The 12124-nt window shown below is 32.5% G+C and overlaps 1 protein-coding gene across 15 annotated transcripts in view; it reads right to left on the reverse strand.

Annotated features, from left to right (window-relative positions):
- The window catches only part of DENND1B (DENN domain containing 1B), a 269554-nt gene that overhangs the window by 205895 nt on the left and 51535 nt on the right, over positions 1–12124 (reverse strand). The window lies entirely within an intron of this gene.

The following is a 12124-nucleotide window of genomic DNA, read 5'->3' on the forward strand; positions in this document are numbered from 1 at the left end:
CTAATCCATTCAAAAAAGAAAAGTACGATAGACTGCATTACAAACTTTAAGACTATAAGTAACAGGGAAAGCAACAGTGAAAATAAAAAGAAACTCACTGCTAGAAAGTCTTAAACTGAGACTACATCTAATCTTGATAAAACATATATAAGCAGATGTTTGTATAAATTATTTTGAAGTTAACACATAAATAATATTTAATTTTGGCATCTTTTTAAAATATCTAATTCAATAGCTCTCAAACTTTAACAAAAATGTCTAGACAGATTGCTGGGTCCCACTCACAAAACTTCTGAGGTGGGTCTGAGAAACTGCATTTCTACTAAGTTCTCATGTGATATTCATGCTACGGGTCTCAGGACCACACTTTGAGAACTAACAGCACGGACTACGTATCTCTTACAATGACTACCATTATGTAACACATGTTAAAAAATTTAACATTTGTTCATTATAAATATTATTTAAAATATGACAACAAATAATCCATATTTTCCCTTATTACTTATGTACTTGATATGACAACAAATATATCTCAATGGGGCTAGAAAGAAACATCAACTATGGCACAGCAGAAAATAATTTTAGCAAGAAAAATATCACCAAAAGGTTTTTAAAACCCTTTCTGTGCTAATAAATAGTATTGATTCTATAATTCTATTTCCATATCCCAATGAAAAGAATTTTATTTCAAAATTGAGTGTTTTGTGACACTGGAACCATACAATTTAAGGAACAATTATGGAGAACGATAGTTACGTGTACACAAGATATACTGCCTATTATTCCCTCTATCTTTATAAGCTGTATACATGCACATTGGTAATCCACACCTAAACAAGATAGATAGATGTCTTTTGTACTTTTCCAACTCAGATATGTAAGAAAATTTTTCTTGCTGTGCTGTCTTACAATGCTTTCTTTCATAAATTTAAGCAATTAGTTCCAATATGAACAATAGAATGTCATGAATGCAAAAATATTAAAAAATAATAAGGTCTCTTTTATTTACTTATTTGATATTTTCAAGAAAAGGTTCATTATATATGGATAGAAACTTAGCGTTTTCTGAATGAGAAAGGATATGAAATATTTTTTTTAATCACCCAAAGTTACACTATATCCGTGTCTGGACCAGGATCCAGGTATCCTTGCTTCCTATGTAACAACCTTTCTAAAATATGCTGCTGCAATTTGCTACACTTCGATTTTACTGTTCATTCATTACATACCAATTTAAAGAACATTCATCAGTCTAAAAAGTTTCTTAATTATCTATAGAAAGACATTCTTAGCAAGCCAAAGATTTAAGTATTTTGTAAAAGAGTGGCCTAAAACTTACAGACTTTCTTTGAATTATACTTGGAAATCTGTAAGTGAGGAAACCTAGAAAATGATACTAATCATCAATAGTACTCAAATCAATACCTTCTCAATGTGAAGTTAAAATAATTCTTCATTTAATCATACAAGTAGGATTTACATATACAAAAACCTCAAGAAATGAAAACATTATTTCAAGATCTTTTACTTTATAATCACTTGCAAAAATAGAGATCACACTTCTATGTGCTGTTTTATATAATGTATACATTAAAATTAAAAATAAGCAATTTTGGAAATATGTCCATTTTTTCACCATCCTAAAAATGTACATAAGCAAGGGTGGAAATAAAATCTTATGTAATGATCCATTGCAATTATCTTCATTCTAATAAGCCATCCTGGAAAATCAAACTAGTACTTTTAAAATAATTTTGGTTGTTTTTGAAACTCAAACCTTAAGAAACAATTTGGATAATGGATAATTCTAACCTTTCTAAATATTTTTAAAAATATGTAAAATCAGCATCACAACCTGAAATAAAGAAGCTCTTTTTTGAGCAAATATTAGCAAATTCTAACTAAGTAAAATGGAACTTCAAAGAATCTTAAGAAAATATAACTCATAGCATGTTAGATTTATCATTTGCTATATCCATTCCTTTTAAACAAGGCCTATTATAATAAAATGAAAACCCTCATCAATCACCTGATAGAGTAATTCCAAACTTAACCAAACAGGGCTAATGGGTGAGAATTGAATTGAAAACACCTTGACAAAGAAAGCAATTTCTTTTCTTCGCACTCCTCTGAAGCTGTGGGTGATCATGGTAATCGAACCATCAACAGTGAGGGGCCATCTGTCCCAAGGGCCCTTCATAAGAGTTTAAAAAAAATCAACAACAAAAAAGGGAAAGAAATGCTGAACCACAGATGTTCAACCTTGATTAATCTATGACAAGGAACTTAAAACTGAGAATCAATGTTTTGACGTGTTTCAGATACTAATCATTAAAAGCCAACACTAAAGTTTTTATAAGAACACAGGGAAAAAAGTTAATAGGTTGCTTTTAGAAAGATGATCTGTCATACAGAACGTAATATACCTTTGAGTCAGCTATGATCTTAAAGATCATATCCTAAAGCAATAGCTTTTATTATGATTCCTGTAAGGAGGAAAGGTAAGAGGCTATGTTTTAAGTTAGCATGAGACTGTTGTTTCTTAAAATTCTTTCTACAAGTATGTGGTCAAATGAAAAGAAGACATGTATGCTTATTCACAACACTCATTATATTAATTCTTTGAAGTAAAACATTTTCAAGAAGCACCATCTTCATGTGAAACTTCAGAATGTAAAATTAACTGAACTGGTCATAAAACAGCTTTGTTTTATTTATGATATTTAAAATAATGTTCATGTTACACAAAAAAATAATTTTGCATAGAAGTGCAAATGCTTCAAAGCTTTATTGTTTGATATAAAGATGGTCTGAAGTATAAGAGACATCTGACACTCCTAGATATAACAGACACAGTTTCAATGATTTGGGAATAAGCTTAAAATTCATGAATAGAATCATAGTAACTATAAAAATGACTTAAAGTTCACTAATATAAAAACATGTGCAAGCTACATTAAGAATACTAAAATTATTTTTAAATTATTTTAAAATAAAAAATATAATAAAACAAAATATAAAAGAACCAAATTAAACCATGCATGACCTTTCTTTCAGGATACTTTTAAGTTAGAATAAAAGTAAATGTAGGGTAAACTTAAGATTCTAACACATATAATAAAGTCACTAAGAAATTTACTGTAAATCCAGTAACTTTTATCTTTGTCTGTACAAAGCCTAGGAATGGATCCTGTCACCCCAGAGAGACAACACCTCAGGCACATGATGAACAAAAAGTACAATGTCCTCTCAAAGAAGAGACACTCAACTCAGGTCCTGCCTAACATAAATTTGTAATTGAAATTACTACAGAAAATCTACACACCTGTGATTATAACCATCAGAAACAAAGAATGGAATTAAGATACTAATTTTGTTTTTTTGCTCCCTTACAGGCTTCAGATATTAAAATTACCTGAAAAAGCATATATTATAAGGATATTTAAAATGTTATACAATAATAATTTGAAACGAACAAGTAAATTTTGAAAACTAGAACTTTTAAAAATATAATCTATGAAAGTAAAAGCTCAATGAATAGCATAAACAGCACATCTCATAAAACTAAAGAGAGAAATAGTGAACCAACTCAAACCCAAATGATTAAACAGATTGAGCCATAAAGAGACAAAATAAATGAGAAAAATAGAAGAGGTTAAGGAAAAATGGAGACCAGAATGACATAAATCTGTTTAGATTTCTAAAAGATCAGATCAAAGAGAACAGAATATGTATAATGAAGGAGGGAAGAAAATAATATTAGAAGAAATAAAGGCTGATTTTTCCAAAACTGATGAAAGACAATCTTTAGATTTGGAAATGAAAACAAACCCAAGCAAGATCTCAAGGAAGACACAACTAGAGGCATCACAATGAAACTGCAAAGGCAAAAAAGAAATGAATACCTTTCAAACCATCCTAGAGAAAAAACAGGTAAGTGGGAAAATGTATACATTATTATATCGACAGCAGACTTCTCAATAGTAGCAATGGAAGCCAGAAGACAGTGGAATAATATATTCAAAACCTTAAGAACTATGCAAACAGGAATGTAGGGAAAATAAATATATTTTCAGAAAGACAAAACTGAAAGATTTACCAAGAATAGACCCTCACTACAGGAGCAGCTAAAGAGACTGTAACAGAAAAATTCTCCTTTTTTATAAAATGCAAGAAATGACCTATTTCATGTATCAGGCATATATATAAAACAATGTTTACTGAAGCACTGTTTATAATTAGCAAAGTTTTAAAAGATAACCTATATGTCCATCAATATGAAAACGATTATACCCTTATTATTCTATGAAATACTATATAACCCTAAAAAAGACTATAGCCTTGGAAAAAAAAGTTATATTTGTTCATATGAACAAAATCTCTCTAAAAGAGTGATAAATGAAAATAATGAGACAAGAAGAGGTCAGAGAGTTAAGGGGGAACAAACAGAACATAAAGGGCCTTACAACTGATAAAAAGGAACCTGGCTTACACTCTGGGAAAGAGAGCCACAGAAGCATTTGAGAAGAGAAGAGAAATGCTCTGAAAATATTTGAACAGGATCACCCTGGCTCTGTGTTGAGTATAAACTGAAAGGCAATGATATAATAAACTGAGTTATGAGGCTACAGATATTTAAAATGAACCTCTTAGGAAAAGAATTTATACCATTCATATAAACATATATGGATTGGAATTCAGATATACATATATACACATACACACACACCACACACAGACACACACACACATAGATGTATAGATAGATATATAGACAATTTGTGGCAAAATGTAAGGGAAGGAAGCAAGTAACATAAGATTTACAAGATGATCCACCCTCTGGAGACAGAATTCATGGCAAGGGCAATAAGGGTCAGAAAGTCCAACAGAAACTCACCCAATAGATTATAGTGGGTGTTTTATGACCCTGACTTGACCCAGTGATCTTGCTGGCATGTAAGTACTCTGGAAAGGAAAGAACAGTGTTTTATAAAACTAAATGAGATCTAGATCTGCAGAACTTCAACACAGATGATAAGGAGCCCTCCTATTCACTTTGCAGAACCACAATCCAGGCTGTGAAGGATCATATGATGTTAAAAATGCAACGACCTGTGATAGCAACATCATCATGAATGGCAGTGCAGGAGCCAAGGGCAGCAATAATGAAATAGGATATATTTCAAATAGTGGTCTAAGATGAGAGTGAATATCACTGTCAGCACCCAACAGTGTGAGAAGCATAATCCTCGGGGGTGTACTAAAACAAGGGCTAGACAAACGATTGCACCAGTGATATGGATATAACTGCAGTGAGACATTAAAAACAAAGGCATGAAGCATAGTAGTTGAGGTAGATAAGCAATTCCTCAGCACTTATGAAATACCCCTGGAGGGCCACAGAAATATTAAAAGAGAATGAATACCTCAAAAAGGGACTGAGACCCAGAAGGTTCTCAGACAGAGGTTATCAAGCTGGAAAAAATTGAGTCTAAATACCAATGTGATGTCTTCTTTCCCTTCATGTTAGAAAAGCCTAAGGACTTGTGGGCAACACCTTTCAAATGTCCACAGTAAAAATTAAGAAACTTGTTAACGTAAAACTATAATAACAAAATGAGCACAACCTAGATGTTACATTTCAGTTCTCAGGTCTCTCTTGATGTAGTATGAAAAGCAAATGAAAGCAGAGATGTGAATATTTTATTCTGTTTCTAATTAAACATGTTGTTTTATTTCTAAAATCTTCCCTGATGGTATCCAGAATTTCCTTACACTAATAATGGGTAGATATCATTAAACTTTGAGGTCAGTATTATGACTGGTAAATACAATGCTGTGATATTGGCAAGAAGAATCACTTCCTTGAAGGGGCAGAAAATTATTAGTCTGAACATGCTTACTAATAATTAAGTCCTACAGTAATTTTCACCCATTTTTCTTAAAACATATAATTATCAAGTTACCGGGAATTATATTAAAAATACTTTGCTATGTATTTCAAATAGAAAACAGTGATCTGGTTTTGAGGCCAACGGGACTGGATTCTACTTGTAAGTAGAATTCAAGAGCAAACACAAGTTCACAAGGATAATTTGTTATGTGAGATTATACAAAATTGCCCATATGTCATAGATCAGAGGTAAGAAGGGTCACAAGAGACCCTGTTTCCTCTCCCTACATGGAAAGCTCCTTTATGTTTCACAAAAAAAAAAAAAAAAAGGCACACCCTTTTATATTCTACGCATATACAGGGATTGCTCCAAATCTCCCAGCTTCCCTCCTAAAGTGTCCAACAATAAACTAATGGTTGAAAATTCTTCCCAATGTCCAACTAAATCTCTCAGAAGATATTTAATTCTTTTCTCTCTTGTTAAAGAGCTGAAGGGAAAAAAAATGGATCACCCTTATATGTAATTTTTTAAAAACTCAAAACTTTAACTGAAATTATATTTCCCATTGTTCACAAAGTATTTCCTCTATATTTACACAGTGGTTCTCAACCCTTTCTGTTCATTAGATTACCTAAGGAAGATCATTTAAATTTTTAAAAAGTGACCCTTCACCCCACCCAATACCACAGTAGCCACATCTACAATTTGTTTAAAAACTCCCCAGGTGATTCTAATACACAGTTCTGATTGAAAACCACTGCTGCAAATCTTTCTGTAAAGAAATTTTTCTCAAGCCTTTTAAAATCTTCTGCTATTTTTCAAGTTTCAAATATTGTTTTAAACTGGACTAAAAATAAGAACATAACATATAATGTGATATCTAAAACTAAGTGTTTTTACAGATATTTGCAGCACAAGTGAAGCAAAAATTCTGTATCTCAAATCAATTTTCCCAATGACTAATTACACCATCCCCTTAACTAGTGTCCAACATTGCATCATATCCATCTCACTCTACTTGGAACTCAGGCACCAATGCTAAAAATTTCAGAATCAGCTTTAACATGCCTTCTTCATCCTCTATATCTAATCAGCTGCCTAATCATGTTAGCTCTTTCTTCAAAATGTAGCTCTCATCCATTCCTCCTCTTCCATATTCATCCTACTCTAAATTCTTATTGCCTAATTATTCTCCTTTCCACTCAGCTCTTCTCAACACAATGCCACTAATTTAATCTTAAGAGTTTTTATTATTCCTCCCTTCACAGAAAAATGTTCAGTGGCTTACCACTGCTTAACAAAAACCTAACTCATCAAACTGTATTAATATTTAATGCCTCATATAGAATATTCAAATTTAACATAATAAATAACTTCATATATTAAAACCAGTGTTATAAAATTCTGCACTTCCTACCTAATTTCATCCTGCCTACCTAAATGTATTTCGCACCAACTCCAATGCAAATTTTCTGCTCAGTCCAGGTGTCTTTTCACATAAATAAAATGTAGTCCCAATCCCAAGAATTTACTTCGACTCCAACACATCCTGTATGCCCCTTTTGAAACCCTATCTTCATTTTTCTGTCTCTCTAAAATCTATGCATTATTCCTGATCTACGCTATGAGGCCTTCCCAAAACAGTGCAGCCACACAGACTGCCCCACTTCCAGGCAATACCCATTGCTACTTAACCATTTTATTTGTCTCCTCATTTAAACAAAGCTCCTGAAAGCAGGATCATATTTCAAATTTTAATGTATACTTTAAAAAGGTAGCTTTTTCAGTTTTTTTATTGAATATATTTTTCATTCCTTCCATTCTATATATATATATATATATAAAATGATATAATGCAAATAAAATTCATCCTTATCATATCAATTTTTCACAGTAAATGTCATAAACTTAACTTGCTTATTTTAATGTGCTTATTTTAAGAAGTAGCTAGCTTACTCTAACACAAACCTGATCAATTCTGATTTAAAGGTAATATAATAAATCAAATAATTGTTAACACCAAAGAGAGTCAAGTGATCTGCCCTTGTTTTCACTACATATTTTCACTAAAGATAAGCAAATCAGGAGGGTAAAGCCATTACTAATTAAGAAAGCCCCATACTTCAAGAAAAAAATAGGCAATTAAAGAGTAATCATACAGAATAAATAGTAATTACACAAATGACCTTGGACATTTGCCACGGATGTGTTTTTAGTTAGCCCCCATAATGTACAGCACAGTACCGCTTGAGCTTTTTGGTCTCAGAACTGATTTATTCTCTTAAATATCACTGAGGTTATCCAACAACTTTTATTCATGTGAGTTATAGTAATGACATTTATGTATTAAAAATCAAAACTTAGAAATTAGTAAAGCACAAAAATCCATAAGTACACATTTCATTAGTCACCAAACATAACTTCATCACGTCCTGAAGCCTAACAAAAGTCTACCATATACTTGTGAGAAAAGGGAGCGAAAAAAGCTAATAACATCTCACTACTATAAAAAAAAGTTCTGACCTCACAGAACTCCTGAAGTACTCCAGGGAACTGCCACAGGCCTCCAGACTACTCTTTGAGAACCAAAGGTATAGCACAAAGAATTTTAAAAAGAGTAAAATAGTGTTTAAATATAGTATGAAACTTGTTTTTTAATTAAGATTTTCTTTAAAACCTGAGAAAAAGTCGTTATAATTATTTATTTATTACACAAATATATCCTTTTTTACAGGTAGAAAGACAAAAGGGAGATTTCAATGCCTTTAGGATATATATAGGTAATATAAATGAGTGGAGTGAGCCTACAGAAGACAAACTATGGAAGGACACATAGTGAAAAAAATAGATCCTGTTCCCCTTCTCAAGAAAGCAACAATTATTCAGCTAAAGCCATGTGAAATGTGGGCCCAGTGTTAACAGATACTTTTGATTTTTCAAGAAAACCCAGAATTTTTATGAAAAAAACAATCACCTAATTTTCTAGTTGGGAAAAATAATTAAACATTTCATAAATACCATGTGAGCCAAATAAAGTGTGTCAGGGGCCATTGTTTTTTCTCTCGGTATTATGACATCGGAACTTAAATTAGAAAAGAAAAAAATTATTTAAGGTTAATCACATATTTAAAGTAAGGGGCTACTTGAATTTTTTTCATCCGTTATGGAGGCTTTTAGACTGGAAATAGTTTCTGTTTAGCTAATTTTTTTTAAATGTGCCACACTAAATGAAGGAGAATTTATCCTGATTTGCAGATTCTAAGGTTAACATTTTAAAAGAAAATGAACATGGACATTATTAAACCTGTTCCCCTGAACTTAAGAACAACACTTTTTCAAAAAGTCAGATACAAGTTGTTTAATCAGAATTGGTACATATATACATTATATACGTATATTATTTTATGTTTTTGAAATGTCTGAATTTTATAGTCACACTATCAAAAGAAAATACAATCTCAGAACAGGTTGATCACTTTAAGAATTAACTTACCAGAGCCCAAAATGTTGATATCACCATATGACAACTTCATGATTCAACATAAAGGACAACTGAAATCTTTCTGGTAACTTCTTGAAAGTATTTACATCTCAAATTGTAAGAGACAATGACAAAATAAGACAGTTAAAAGCATTAAGATAGACTAGTAAAGAACTCATAAAGAGAAGAATTATGCTCTTGGAACAGCAAACAGAATCACACATTTAGAAAAATAATTATTAACTAAGAAGCTATAGTAGGAACACAAACTGAAAGAAAAAGAATAAATTTGAAATTCATGACCTCAGACCAAAAATATATTTAGTTGTATATTCTAATACCAGGCTATTCTCTAGGAAAGTGAGCAATTAATCACCATTTAGGTTGTCCTACAAAAAGTACTAAGGAAGCAAAACAATAAAAGAGTTGGGGGATAATCATTTGAAGTTTAAAACTTTCAGCAGCATATAATTACATCTTCAGTGAATTCTAAGAATTCACGGCATAGTAGTTAAGTGGCTGGATTCTGAAGTCAAACTTCATATAGACATGCCATGCATTGTCAATCACTCACTATACATCAGGGTGTCCAGTCTTTTGGCTTCCCTGGGCCACACTAGAAGGAGGAGAATCGTCTCGAGATACACGTAAAATAAACTAATGAGCTTAAAAAATAAGCAAAACTTTAAAAATGCTTTATGAAAGTTTATGAATTTTTTTGGTCACATTCAAAGCTGACCTGTGCCACATGCATCCTGCAGACCATAGGTTGGACAAGCTTGCTATACATGATCTTTCTCAAGTTACACAGCACTCTGTGCCTCACTTTTCTCCAATGTAAAGTACTGATAATAGCAGTACCCACCTTGAGAGATGTTGATAGGATGAGTGGAGATTATATAGATACATATATATGTATGCATATATATATATATATATATATAGAGAGAGAGAGAGAGAGAGAGAGAGCGCTCAGAATAGAGTCTAACACATAGAAAGCCTAGCTATCACTGTATTCATTGTTGTAAGGTAAGAAGGAAAAAACGCTGAGATGCTGATGCAGAAATTTGACCATAGTGAATGGAGATAATGCATTAAGCAAAATGGTAGGTTATTATTGGCTCTTTCTTTCTCTTCATATAAATTTACCTCCCCTCAACCAGGACCTTCCCAAGTCTGGTCACTTGCTTTAAAATGACATCCTTCTATACTTCTGTCTTAAAGAGTAATTCCTTAAGAAAAAAAAAATTTTTTTGACAGAGTCTCAATCTGTCACCAGGCTGAAGTGCAGTGGCACGATCTTGGCTCACTGCAACTGCCGCCTCCCAGATTCCAGCAATTTCTCTGCCTCAGCCTCCCAAGTTGCTGGGACTACAGGTTCAAACCATAACACTTGGCTAATTATTTTTTGTATTTTAGTAGAAATGAGGTTTCTCCATGTTGGGCAGGATGGTCTTGATCTCCTGACCTCATGATCTGCCCGCCTCAGCCTCCAAAAGTGCTGGCATTACCGATGTGAGCCACTGAGCCCAGCCAAAATTTTTATATTTATAGTCAACTAATTATTCAAAACTTAAGAGAGCTGCATAACAGCTCATCACCCCTTCCTACCTACCTGGCCCACTTATGTGTTTCACATATTCTTCTTTTCTTCAATTCACTCTTAACTTCTATTTTCTATCCTATTTCTTCACCCTTACCTCATTAACACTCAATCGCAAGTATAATCTCTCCTCTCTCTTACCTCCTCTATCTGCTTTTCTCACTTTCTGTCATGGTAAAAGTGAAAACTGGGTCTCTACAGGAAGAAATTTGTATTGTTACCAAAGGCAATCAGAATAACAGAAGAAACATTAAGTTAAAATGTTTAACTAAAACATTAGTTAAAAAGCACCATGGCAAACAACATTAGAATATGACTCAAACAATCCAATATAAGCTGCTGCTTCCCCATTTTTACAGTTATTCTCAGGAATAAGATACATACATTAATATATCCAAGCAAGAAGCCCAAATGCATAAAACCTTAATTATTGCTCAAGATTGATATCTGACTGACAAGAGAAGGAAATGCAATTAGTGCAGATCAGTAGAAAGAGCAGGCAAATGACAGAGTTATCAGCAACTTAACTTCCACCATTTCTAAATCGACTGTTAACTACATTCCCAGTATTGATAATACCAGTATAAGATCAGACAGAAGTCTCCACATTCTTTTTACACTAGGATTGCAACCATCTCCTCCAAGGAGTTGCATAACAACACTGACCACCAGACCACCAGACCTATGTACCAAGAGAATAAGTACCAAAATGCCAAAGACCAAATGGGAGAAAGTCTTAATTATGTACCGCAGATATGTAGTGTTCTACTTGTCTATTTCTATAGATATATGTGATCATATTAAATAAAGAAATAGGGGAAAAAACAATGAAGAAAAAGGATCAAGATTTTGACTCACACAATGGAAAATAAATATTCGTAACTTGACAGAAGTAAAAGGGCAAATATTAGACATTACGGTTTCCTGCATTTATAGTGTGGTCCTCGATACATACTCTTGAAATTAAGAAGTTTAAACACCTATGTTTAAGAATAAGTAAAGAAAAAACACATTCAGAAATATGCATGTATTATTAGAACTCAAGAATCCACCCTGACAGTTATTTGCTTAACCTGTTTTGATACACACAGCATACAGACCTCGATGAATGTTTCTCCTGTTATTCTTCTACCTTACCCAATA

Source organism: Callithrix jacchus, chromosome 19, assembly GCF_049354715.1.
Source record: "Callithrix jacchus isolate 240 chromosome 19, calJac240_pri, whole genome shotgun sequence".
NCBI classification, from domain to species: domain Eukaryota; kingdom Metazoa; phylum Chordata; class Mammalia; order Primates; family Cebidae; genus Callithrix; species Callithrix jacchus.